The following is a 9,788-nucleotide window of genomic DNA, read 5'->3' on the forward strand; positions in this document are numbered from 1 at the left end:
TTCATTTTCTGATGTCTCCGTGGAGAAGTGGGTCCTTGGCGCTGCCTACTCCACGGTTTCCACTGACATGTGGCTGCTGTAGCTTCACCCACCTCTTTATATATAATCTTCATCATTCACATTGTTTCAGGTACAACTTTTGCGACAGCATAGAGTTGTGTGTTGCTTTGAATAGTCATTTGAGCCCATTTCCATGTTTCAGTATGAGAGATCTGCTTTGTCTCCGTTATTTTATATTACTTTATGTTTAATGCTTATATGAATGTGTGTGTGTGTGTGTGTGTGTGTGTGTGTGTGTGTGTGTGTGTGCATATGTGTGTATATGTCCATTTCATTACATGGTCTGCTTTCTTTGTTCATTTCTGCTGTGGTCGTGGTTCTCTTCGTGGTTAGGAGGCTTCCATTTCTCGTTTTGGTGGTTCCCTCGGCATGTACATCTTTATGTAATACCCTTAGTTCCTTCTTTTTGTTCCCCACTATGAATAACAATTAAATTAGCTTGTGTCTTCCTTGCCCTGCTGACCCTCTCTTCTCCAACACCCAATTTAATTAGTACTACATTTCTTTGTTTTTACCTTTTTATACCGAAAATACTTAAGCTTACATTACTATAAATGATGTCCTTTGTTCCCAGCTATTTCACATGAGACTGTCACTACGCTTATTTTACTCCCCCACTTGAACTCCCGTTTTTGCTAGTTTTATCATTTAAACATTGTTGGAACACATAACATTAACCCCTATTCCCACCTTTGTTTTAATTATTATGGTTTTTAATACTATTTAGTATTTAGTAGATTAAAGATAACATTTTCTCAGTAACCTTGGTTATTCTTGCAACTTCTCTTTCCATATGAATTTTAGAATCAGTTTCTTAGGTTCTAAGAAAAACTCTGTAGGCGAGTTGCTTCAAATTGTATTGAGTCTTGGATAAATTGGATGGAATTTACCCACAAATATCTTTGCGTATTTGTTGTTAGTCTTACAACTGGGTATGGTTTTGTTGCTATTGTAAATTACTTGGAAAACCACGATTTCTGCATTAAGCTCCTGCTTCTTTTCTCCATAACACCAACAGATACCCTGGCCTTCACTTGCTCTCCCTGCTCCTCTCTGCACTTACTCCATGCGGTCACCATGCCCTGTTACTCCGACGTAGCTCACACACTAAATGCCACAGACCCCATTTTTCTCATCACACTGAGCACGCACTCTGTCAATGCTGGCCAGTGATCACACTAACCGATCTGTTTTCAGGGCCAAGGTTATACTTTTCAGTCTCTTCTGATCCTTGTATTTTAATAAGCACCGCTGGTTTAGGCTGTGGGTTTGGTCTAGGCAGGTATTAATGGGACCCTGAGCTGGGAGTGGAGATGGGGTCAAGATATGAAACAATGTGGAAGGAGACTCCCAGCCCATGACAAATGGTGAAATGTAGGAAGCAAGGAAGGGAGAGGTACTACGATTTTCCTCCTCCTTCAGGCTCTTGGGGTTGTGTGCCAGAGGCCTTTTGCTTTCTACTGCATGCTTTCAAGGTACGAAGGCCACAAACCCGCTTCAGAAGCGAACGCCCTCTCCCTCGATTCCCTGTCCTTCCCACAGCTCTCCGGCTCTGCCCGGTACTGCGTCTACAGTCCCAACATCCCTTGGGTGCCCTGGCTGTTCGCTGCCTTCTAACAATGAGATCCTATGCCTGATACACTGGAGATGCCCCATGAATGCTCTGTGACCAAGTGACTGACAACTATTGCATGTTAATGTCTTTGTAACCTCTGGGGCAGGTCAAGATGGTACAATTATGCCCAAAACATATTTGGCACTAGTGTGGCTAATAAATCCATACATCAGAGCTGAATGTGTTGAATCCATGGCAGGCCAGGCTCTCTCTTGCCTCTGGGCCTTTCTGCATGCAAATTTCTCAGCTAGAAAAACCGTCCTCTGCCCTCAGCCCCTCCTTAGGTTGCTAACAGTTACATTCCTCAAGGAGGCCTTCTCTGAAGAGCCCCTTCCTTCCTCCCTTCCTTCTTAAAGTTTATTTTATTTTTTTAGTCATCTCTATAGCCAATGTACGGCTCAAACTCCCAACCCTGAGATCAAGAGTTGCATATTCTTTCTAACAGAGTCAGCCAGGCAGCCCTATTTTGTTTCTTAAGTCAGCTCTATGCCCAACATGGGGCTTGAATGCATGACCCTGAGATCAAGAGTCACGTGCTCCACCGACTCAGCCAGCCAGGTGCCCCACAGCCCTTGCACTTTGATCAGTAACCTCATCTGCTTCTAAGTTACTTGAGGGCAGGGAGGGAACTCAAGTGCCTTGTACAGCAGTGCCTGGCACATATTAGGCACAAAAATATAACTTGTTGGACCGAACAAATTGGATTGCTTCCATCAATGGGAAGAGAAAGTTGTTCCCTTTTTCAAAACAATCCTTCTGGACCATGTAGAGTGTTCTCTTTCCTATCTTAAGAGAGCCCTCCACTAAGGGGTCCCACGCCCCAGCTCACTAGAGGATGTGACCCAGGACTTCAGCTGACATGTGCATGGCAACCAGTGCTCCTGTCCCCTTGACAAAAATGTGTGGGTGCAGATGGCTGCCAGCCGTGGTACCTCGTCCTCTGGAGCTATGCCAGTTCACCCTTTTATACATGGCCCCACCCCTGCTGCTCAGACTGCCTGAGCTCCCATTAGTGAGCCTGGTGGCACCTTTGCTTCTGTCCTTGAACCAGGGAGCCTTGGCCCCTTATACCCCCACCATCCAACCAACACCCTCCCCCACCCCCATTAGCTGAGAAGCTTTCCTGCCGCTGACACAGGGCCAGAGCTCCTGGATCCATCCAGTGCCAAGAAACCTCTTGTACTAATTTGTAACCACAATGCCCGAAAATGCTAACCTTGAGGATGTCTGTGAGTCATGCACGCCTCCCAGGGCTGGCACCCACACAAGAACACCCAGGGTAGAGGGCTGCTTGGGAGCGGGCAGTCAGCACAGTGAGCACTAGGCCATTTGGAATCCTTCATCTGGCCCCTCCACTACCCTTCTTTGCTGTTCCTTGTCTCCACCAGACTTGGCCATCCAGGGAGCGGTCAGTCCAGAGCAGGAAAGAGGAGCTGAGGGACTTGGGAGGACTTTGGCAGTCCTCATGGACTGCGGCAAGTGGGAAATATGGCACATTGCTTCTGGGCCTTATGGCTGTCGCTGGGCTGCAGGCACTAAGGTCATTTTCTCCCTCTCAAGAAATTGCTTGGGCATGAATTTTTTCAGCCATGTCAACATCTCCGGCTACCCCACCACTTTCTCCTAGATCCTGACGAGCGTATGCCAGTCCCTAGTAAGAAGTGGCACCCTCCAACAAGAGGAGGGGTGCTCCGTGTTTACCTTGTTAGCACCCGCCTCTCAGGGCAGCCCAGTCTCTTACTGCTATTTAGGACTTCACTTCCGGTCGCTGCTAAGTGTACGGGCCAGCGCTGACCAACAGAAGTGCAATGCCGAGCACATCTGTAATTGTAAATTTCCGAATAGCCACGTTTAAAACGACACAGGTGGAATGAATTTTAACAGTACATTTTATTGAACCCAATGTATCCAAAATATTATAATTTTAACATGAAATCAGTATAAAAATAATTGAGTTATTTTACACTCGAAGTCAGTTTAATGGAAGAGTATCTCATACGGCTTCAGTTTTTAATACTTACATTGATTAAAATTGAATAATAATGTAAAATGCACTTAAGTTGCACTGGCCCCATCTCATGCGCGGTCGCCACGTGTAGCTGGGGCTGCTGTGCGGACGGTACCGGCTCGAGCGATCGGAACCGAGTGGTAGCCCGGTTCAGTAGGCAAGCTTTCAGGATCTTATTTATCATCCCTGTGTATGAGCCACCCCTTTTATTTTCCGTAATTTCATGCTTTGACCCTGGAGGGATGTCCCTCCCAATTCCCAAAGATAGCAAACAGCTAACTCACTGAACGTGTGCCTTCACAGACAACCCAACCAATCCAGAGTCCACACTCTGGGCCACTACCCACCTGCCACGATCACCTGCCACCAACCAGACAACGGGGGACAGCCCTGTGCGCCAGGGCCCGCTGAAATGATTCAAACTAGCCAATTCTAAGTCTGCTCACCCGGCCTCCCCTGTTCCCACTTGAGGAAACCACAATAAAGGCTCCGCCTGTTCCTGTTTTCTCTTCCCTCCGCCTCCTGACCAACTCCAGTGCTTCTGGCTGTAGCCCCCTGCGCGGCAGGCCGTGCCTGCTGTGTCTAACTGTGAGTACAACAAGCTTCTTCCTTCATGACCGTCATTTCCGTGTCTGCGTGTCTCACCATACCCTTTTAAACAAATCCCCGGTACCCTTAAACCACCCTATTCCTGGTCTCATCTTCCCTTTCAACCACCTCCTCCCCAACCCTGGCATCCTCCTTCTTAACTTTTCTGTTCTAAGAATGAGGTTCCTGCTTGGTAAAGCTCCCGTTTCCTGAGCAGACCCGGCACGTACAGTTGGGCAGGTTGTATATAGCAGCTAATTAGGGCTGATACCCAGCTGGCACTGGGTTGGCCGGAGGAAGCCCCTTTTTCTATGGGTTGACAAAACTGTTCCTCCTTCCCACCATCCCACGTCCCTAACTCCAACCCTTCACGGAACCTTCCAGATATGTTTGCAGACCTTGTGCCGCTGAAACAGAAGGTGGGATCCTACTGGTGGAGCAGCTTTGTTACTGCACTGGAATGTATCCTCCTGCCACAAGGGAAGTCTGCAGGAAGGGGGCCCGAGCTGCCTGCAGTAGCCGTAGGAAGGCAGAAAAGATGCTCCCCTGCTCCTCAGTCACCCTCCTTCTGCTTCTGGGCGGAGTTCTCGCCTTCACTCCCACTGACACCAGGGAGGAAATGCTGATGGGGCGTGAAGCGGGCCCTTTCTCACCTGCCTCCTGCCTGTAATTCAGTGGGGCTCCAGTTTCCAAGAATGATTCCTGAGAGTCTAGGCTCAAACTGAGGAACGTCAGCATCCCTGGAGGGCTCAGTAAAACACCCATCACCAGGCTCCAGCCCCAGAGTTTCTGGCGCCGTAGGTCTGGGAAGGGACCCAGGAATCTGCATTTCTACCAGGTGATGGCGATGCTGGGACCACACTTTGAAAACCACTGTTCTCGTGCTCTAGGCATCAGCCACCACCTGAAATGGTGACCCTTGTCTCCGCTGCTGAAACTTCAGTGTTCCTGTTTTGCAGAACATGGCCCCTGAGCTTTCTGGGGAGAAACTCTGTCCTGAGAGGGATCATCGTGTTTCCCTTCAGCAAGTCTTTCATATTCTCTCTGTGAAAGCTTGTGGGCCAGGAAAAAATATCCAATATTGTGTTGCACACTCTGTGTTTTTGACACCCAAGCGATGACGGTAATTTTCAAAGCTCTACACAAGTATTACATTAAGTTTCTCCTCTTACTTACCCTCCACTGAGTGACACTGAGGTTCTGATTCCAGAACAAATTAGGATTTTCTGGGCTTGTTGCTATGAGCTCTAAACCTCACAGGGAGAAAACTCAAGATGGATCTTATTTTAGAGAAGCCTAGCTCTTCCTGGCTCGCTCTCCTTTCCCACTTGACGACGATGTTGGCTTTTCAGGAACCCCAGCTCGGCTTCCGAAAGCCATAGCAGCATGAGTAGGATGCTGCAAAGGAAAGCGGTACCCTCCCCCGCTTGGTCCCAGCTCTCCTCGGAGAGCGGGAAGCCTCATTAAATGACAGCAGGTTGAAAACTGTCAGTGAGAGAGGCGATTTGCATGCAACACTGAAACCGCTCTGCAGTCGTCATTTCCGACTTGTGACTGCCTGTCAATGAGGACACCTTGGAAGGTTCCCCAGATTGCTGCAGCCTCCAAAATTGGACCTGGTTTCGTGAGCTGATGTCTGGATAGGCTGCCTCCTGGGGCGGAGGGGGTGGAGGAGAAAACAGCTTTTAAAGAGCTCCTTAAATTAAAACCCAAATCCTCTCCAGTCTGCACAGTGAGAACTGCTTCAGCCAGGCGTGCTTTCTCTTTGCACAGCCCATAAATGCTGCAGAAAGATGGACCCCCGGGAAGCCCTGTCACTTAACTCTTTTTGCACCAGTGGGCAGCCAAGCTTCAGGAGCCAAGCTCTGGACGGCAGGGAACACAGAGCACATTTGAAATCAGAGGCTCTGAACATTAGAGGCACTTGGGGAGGTTTTTAAAAAAAACCCACGCCTGAGCTCCTCCCCAGGCCCACGAAATCAGGATCCCTGAGGTTGGGGCCCGGGCATCAGTCATTTCTACCCCTCCCCCACTCAGGTAACTCAGTGCGCAGCCAGTGTTGAACACCACTGCCTTAAAGGCTGCCTGCCCCTTACTGGCTGGGTGATACTGGGAGGTTGCTCAACTTCGGGTTCCCTGCTGACTCAGTGCGGTGGATGTTATTACTTCCCCGACTGCGGTGAGTAGCGGGGGGGGGGGGGGGGGGTCAACGGCAAAAGAGCGCTTAGCACAGTGGAGGGTCTACACTAAGTCCTCAATAAATGGTGTGTTCTATTTTGAGCTCGGGTTGGCAACTGAAGGAAGATCCTGCGATGTAGAAATGAAGTGAGAAATAAAATTAAAAACAAATTCTAAGGAAATGAAACGGCAAGCGAAGGGTTAGGAGAAAATATTCACAATACACAAATAAATGATGAAGGACTCGTACCCAGAATATAGAAAGATCCCTACAAATCTATGATAAAAAAAATAAATAAAAGGGCGCCTGCGTGGCTCGGTCGTTAAGCGTCTGCCTTCGGCTCAGGGCATGATCCCGGAGTCCTGGGATCGCGCCCCATATCAGGCTCCTCTACTGGGAGCCTGCTTCTTCCTCTCCCACTCCTCCCCCCCCCCCCCCCCCCCCGTGTTCCCTCTCTCGCTGGCTGTCTCTCTCCGTCAAATAAATAAATAAAATCTTTAAAAAAAAATGAAACCAATAACAAAAGAACAGAAGACTTCAACAGACATCTCACAAAAGAAGATAAAAGATTAGCCAATAAATGCATAAAAATATGTTCCATGTCATTAGTCATTAGGGAAATGCAGATTCAAATCACGACGAGGGATCACTTCACATCCATTGCAATGGCTGGAATTCAGAAGATTGATAATATCCAGTGTTGGTGAGGATGTGGATGGATTGGAAATGCTCGTACATTGTGAGTAGGAGCGTAAAATGGTATGATTCTTTTGCTAATCTGTTTGGTTGTTTCTCATAATGTTAAACATCTATTTACACTACAATACAATGCAATCCCAGCCCAGAAGAAATGAATACAGAAGACTTGTACATGAATGTTTACAGTTGCTTCATTTAGAGGCAAATACTGGAAACGGACCCAAATGCCCATCAACTGGTGAAAATATCAACAAATTGGAGTGTGTTGCTCAGCATTAGAAGTGAATGAACTAATACAATGGTAGAATAGCCTCAAAAACATCGTGTATACACGTGAGAAAGAAGCCAGACCCTGAAGAGTGTATCTGTATGATTCCATTCAAGGGAAGTCCAAAACAAATCCAATCTACCGTGAGAGAAAACAAAACAGTGACAGAAAACAAAGGGCGGGCAGGATTGACTCAAAAGAGGCATGAAAACTTTCTTGGAGATAGAAATACTCCACTTCTTGTCAGAGGTGATAGATACACGGTGTGTGCATTTGTCAAAACCGAACCTCACAATTAAACCTGTGCGTTTTATTGTAATCGGATGAACTAAGTAAGAAAGGGTTTGGGGAAAATAAAGTCTCACAGCAGAGATTCTAACTGGTGGGTGAAAGAACGGATCCCGGAGGATGACTGTGTGGCCGCCAAGTTCACCACCAGCGGTTTTTGCCTGGATCGGACGAAGTGTCAGTGCCTAAAAGGAGGTGGACGGCAGATTTACACAGAATGTTCATCAAGGATGTGTGCTCTCTGCAGAGGAGTGTCATCTTCTCCCCACTCGTGTAGTTGTCTTGCCAGGTTGAGAAGCATTCCATTCTCTGAGATCTGTACACATAAAATCTTATGACAGGGTAAAACCATTCCGAGTGGGTTTTCGACTTGTACATTTGCCAGAGACTGACCCCCCAAATGTGATGATGTGGCGTGATGTCTTAATCCAGCCAGTGCTCAGGAGCAGACCTGAAGAGGTTCCACCTGGCCAAAGAGGGGAAAATAGGAGCATCGCTGAGGACGATGATTGCAGTGAATGGAAATACATCAAACGTGCAAATGCATGAGCGTGTAATAATAAGCCACAAGGACAATGAAAGTAAATCTAATTGATCACATTGGAAGATGCTGGGGAACCAAGCCATTATTCTGAAAGCTGTAAATAAAATGAAAGAATTAAGCATGGAGCTCGCCTTCTCTTTACTAACGGTACCACCAGGTAAAGGATTAGTGCACAAGGAGACATTTACTTTTACAGAAGTATCCCAGCTAATAAATGAAGAGTAGATTTTGAATATCATAGTTTTAGATATAGGTGCATCGTTAGCTGTTAACATCTCAAAAAGAAAGACAACCAGACATGATGTGCCTCCTGATGGAAGTACGCACCACCATCCAGCAAGCGTTCTTACCAAAAATATCCATCCTGAGTCTGATCAAGCCCGTGGATCCAACCCCCAATATAGACAACAGAGGAGCTTGTTAAACAGCACCCGTGGGATCCAGTCGGCAAAATTCAGACGCAGGAAACTACGGCACAAAGTATCTTTTTTTTTTTTTTTACAACAAATTAAACATAAGGAAAAAAAGGTGGAAAGGAAACCTATAGATTAAAAGACAGTGTAAATGCATCAACCAATTGCAATGTGTGAATTCCAGCTCAACCAAGCAATTAAAAAAAAAACAAACCTGACATTTAAGGGGCAATTGGAATTTTGAATACTTACTTGATTTTTGATGACATTATTGATCGATTCTTAGGTGTGATACTGATATTATAGTTATAAATAAAAAAGGAGTCTTTGTGCCTTTTGAAATAGATATTGAAAATTATACAGATGAAATAATATGACACCTAGGATATGCTTTAAAATAATATGAGAAAAGCAAGTGGATGGGACACAGATGAAATAAAATTGGTCACAGGTGGGTACATATTCCTCGTGGTTAAGCTGATTAGGTTTACAGAGGAGCTCATCCTCTTTGGTCTACTCTTGTCTGTATTTGAAATTTTCCATTTAACATGCTTTTAGAAAGGGAGATGGGAACAAAATTTTGATAAGAACCTTATCCTGTTTGATTATGGATTTTATGGACGCTGATTAATTCTCAACATTGATGCTAGAAAAAAATGCTTAAATATCTTCATCAAGATGTAAGTGCAACATCAGATAAGTAGAAATAAAATATATAATTTTCAAATCACTAAGGGAGGGAAAAGATATAAGATCCTTGCAAGTCCAGTAAAAGGCAGAGGGAAGTAAAGGAACAACACAGTGAGAGAACTTTCTTGTGACTAGTTAATTCCAAGTGATTCCATTTGTGTAAAGAAGACTCTATGTTTGTAAATGTAAGTAAAATGGAAGCCCGGATTCTTTTTTTTTTTTTTTTCAAGATTTATTTATTTATTCGTCAGAGAGAGAGAGAGGGAGAGAGAGAGCACACACGCACACAAGCAGGGGGAGGAGTAAGCAGGGAGCCTGATGCAGGGGGCTGGGGTGGGGGCTCAATCCAGACGCTTCACCGACTGAGCCACCCAGGCATCCCTGGAGCCCAGATTCTTAACTCCAAGGAGAGGAGCAGGATTGAGTGGGCATAAAG

Source organism: Ursus arctos, unplaced genomic scaffold (genome assembly GCF_023065955.2).
Source record: "Ursus arctos isolate Adak ecotype North America unplaced genomic scaffold, UrsArc2.0 scaffold_1, whole genome shotgun sequence".
Taxonomy (NCBI): Eukaryota; Metazoa; Chordata; class Mammalia; order Carnivora; family Ursidae; genus Ursus; species Ursus arctos.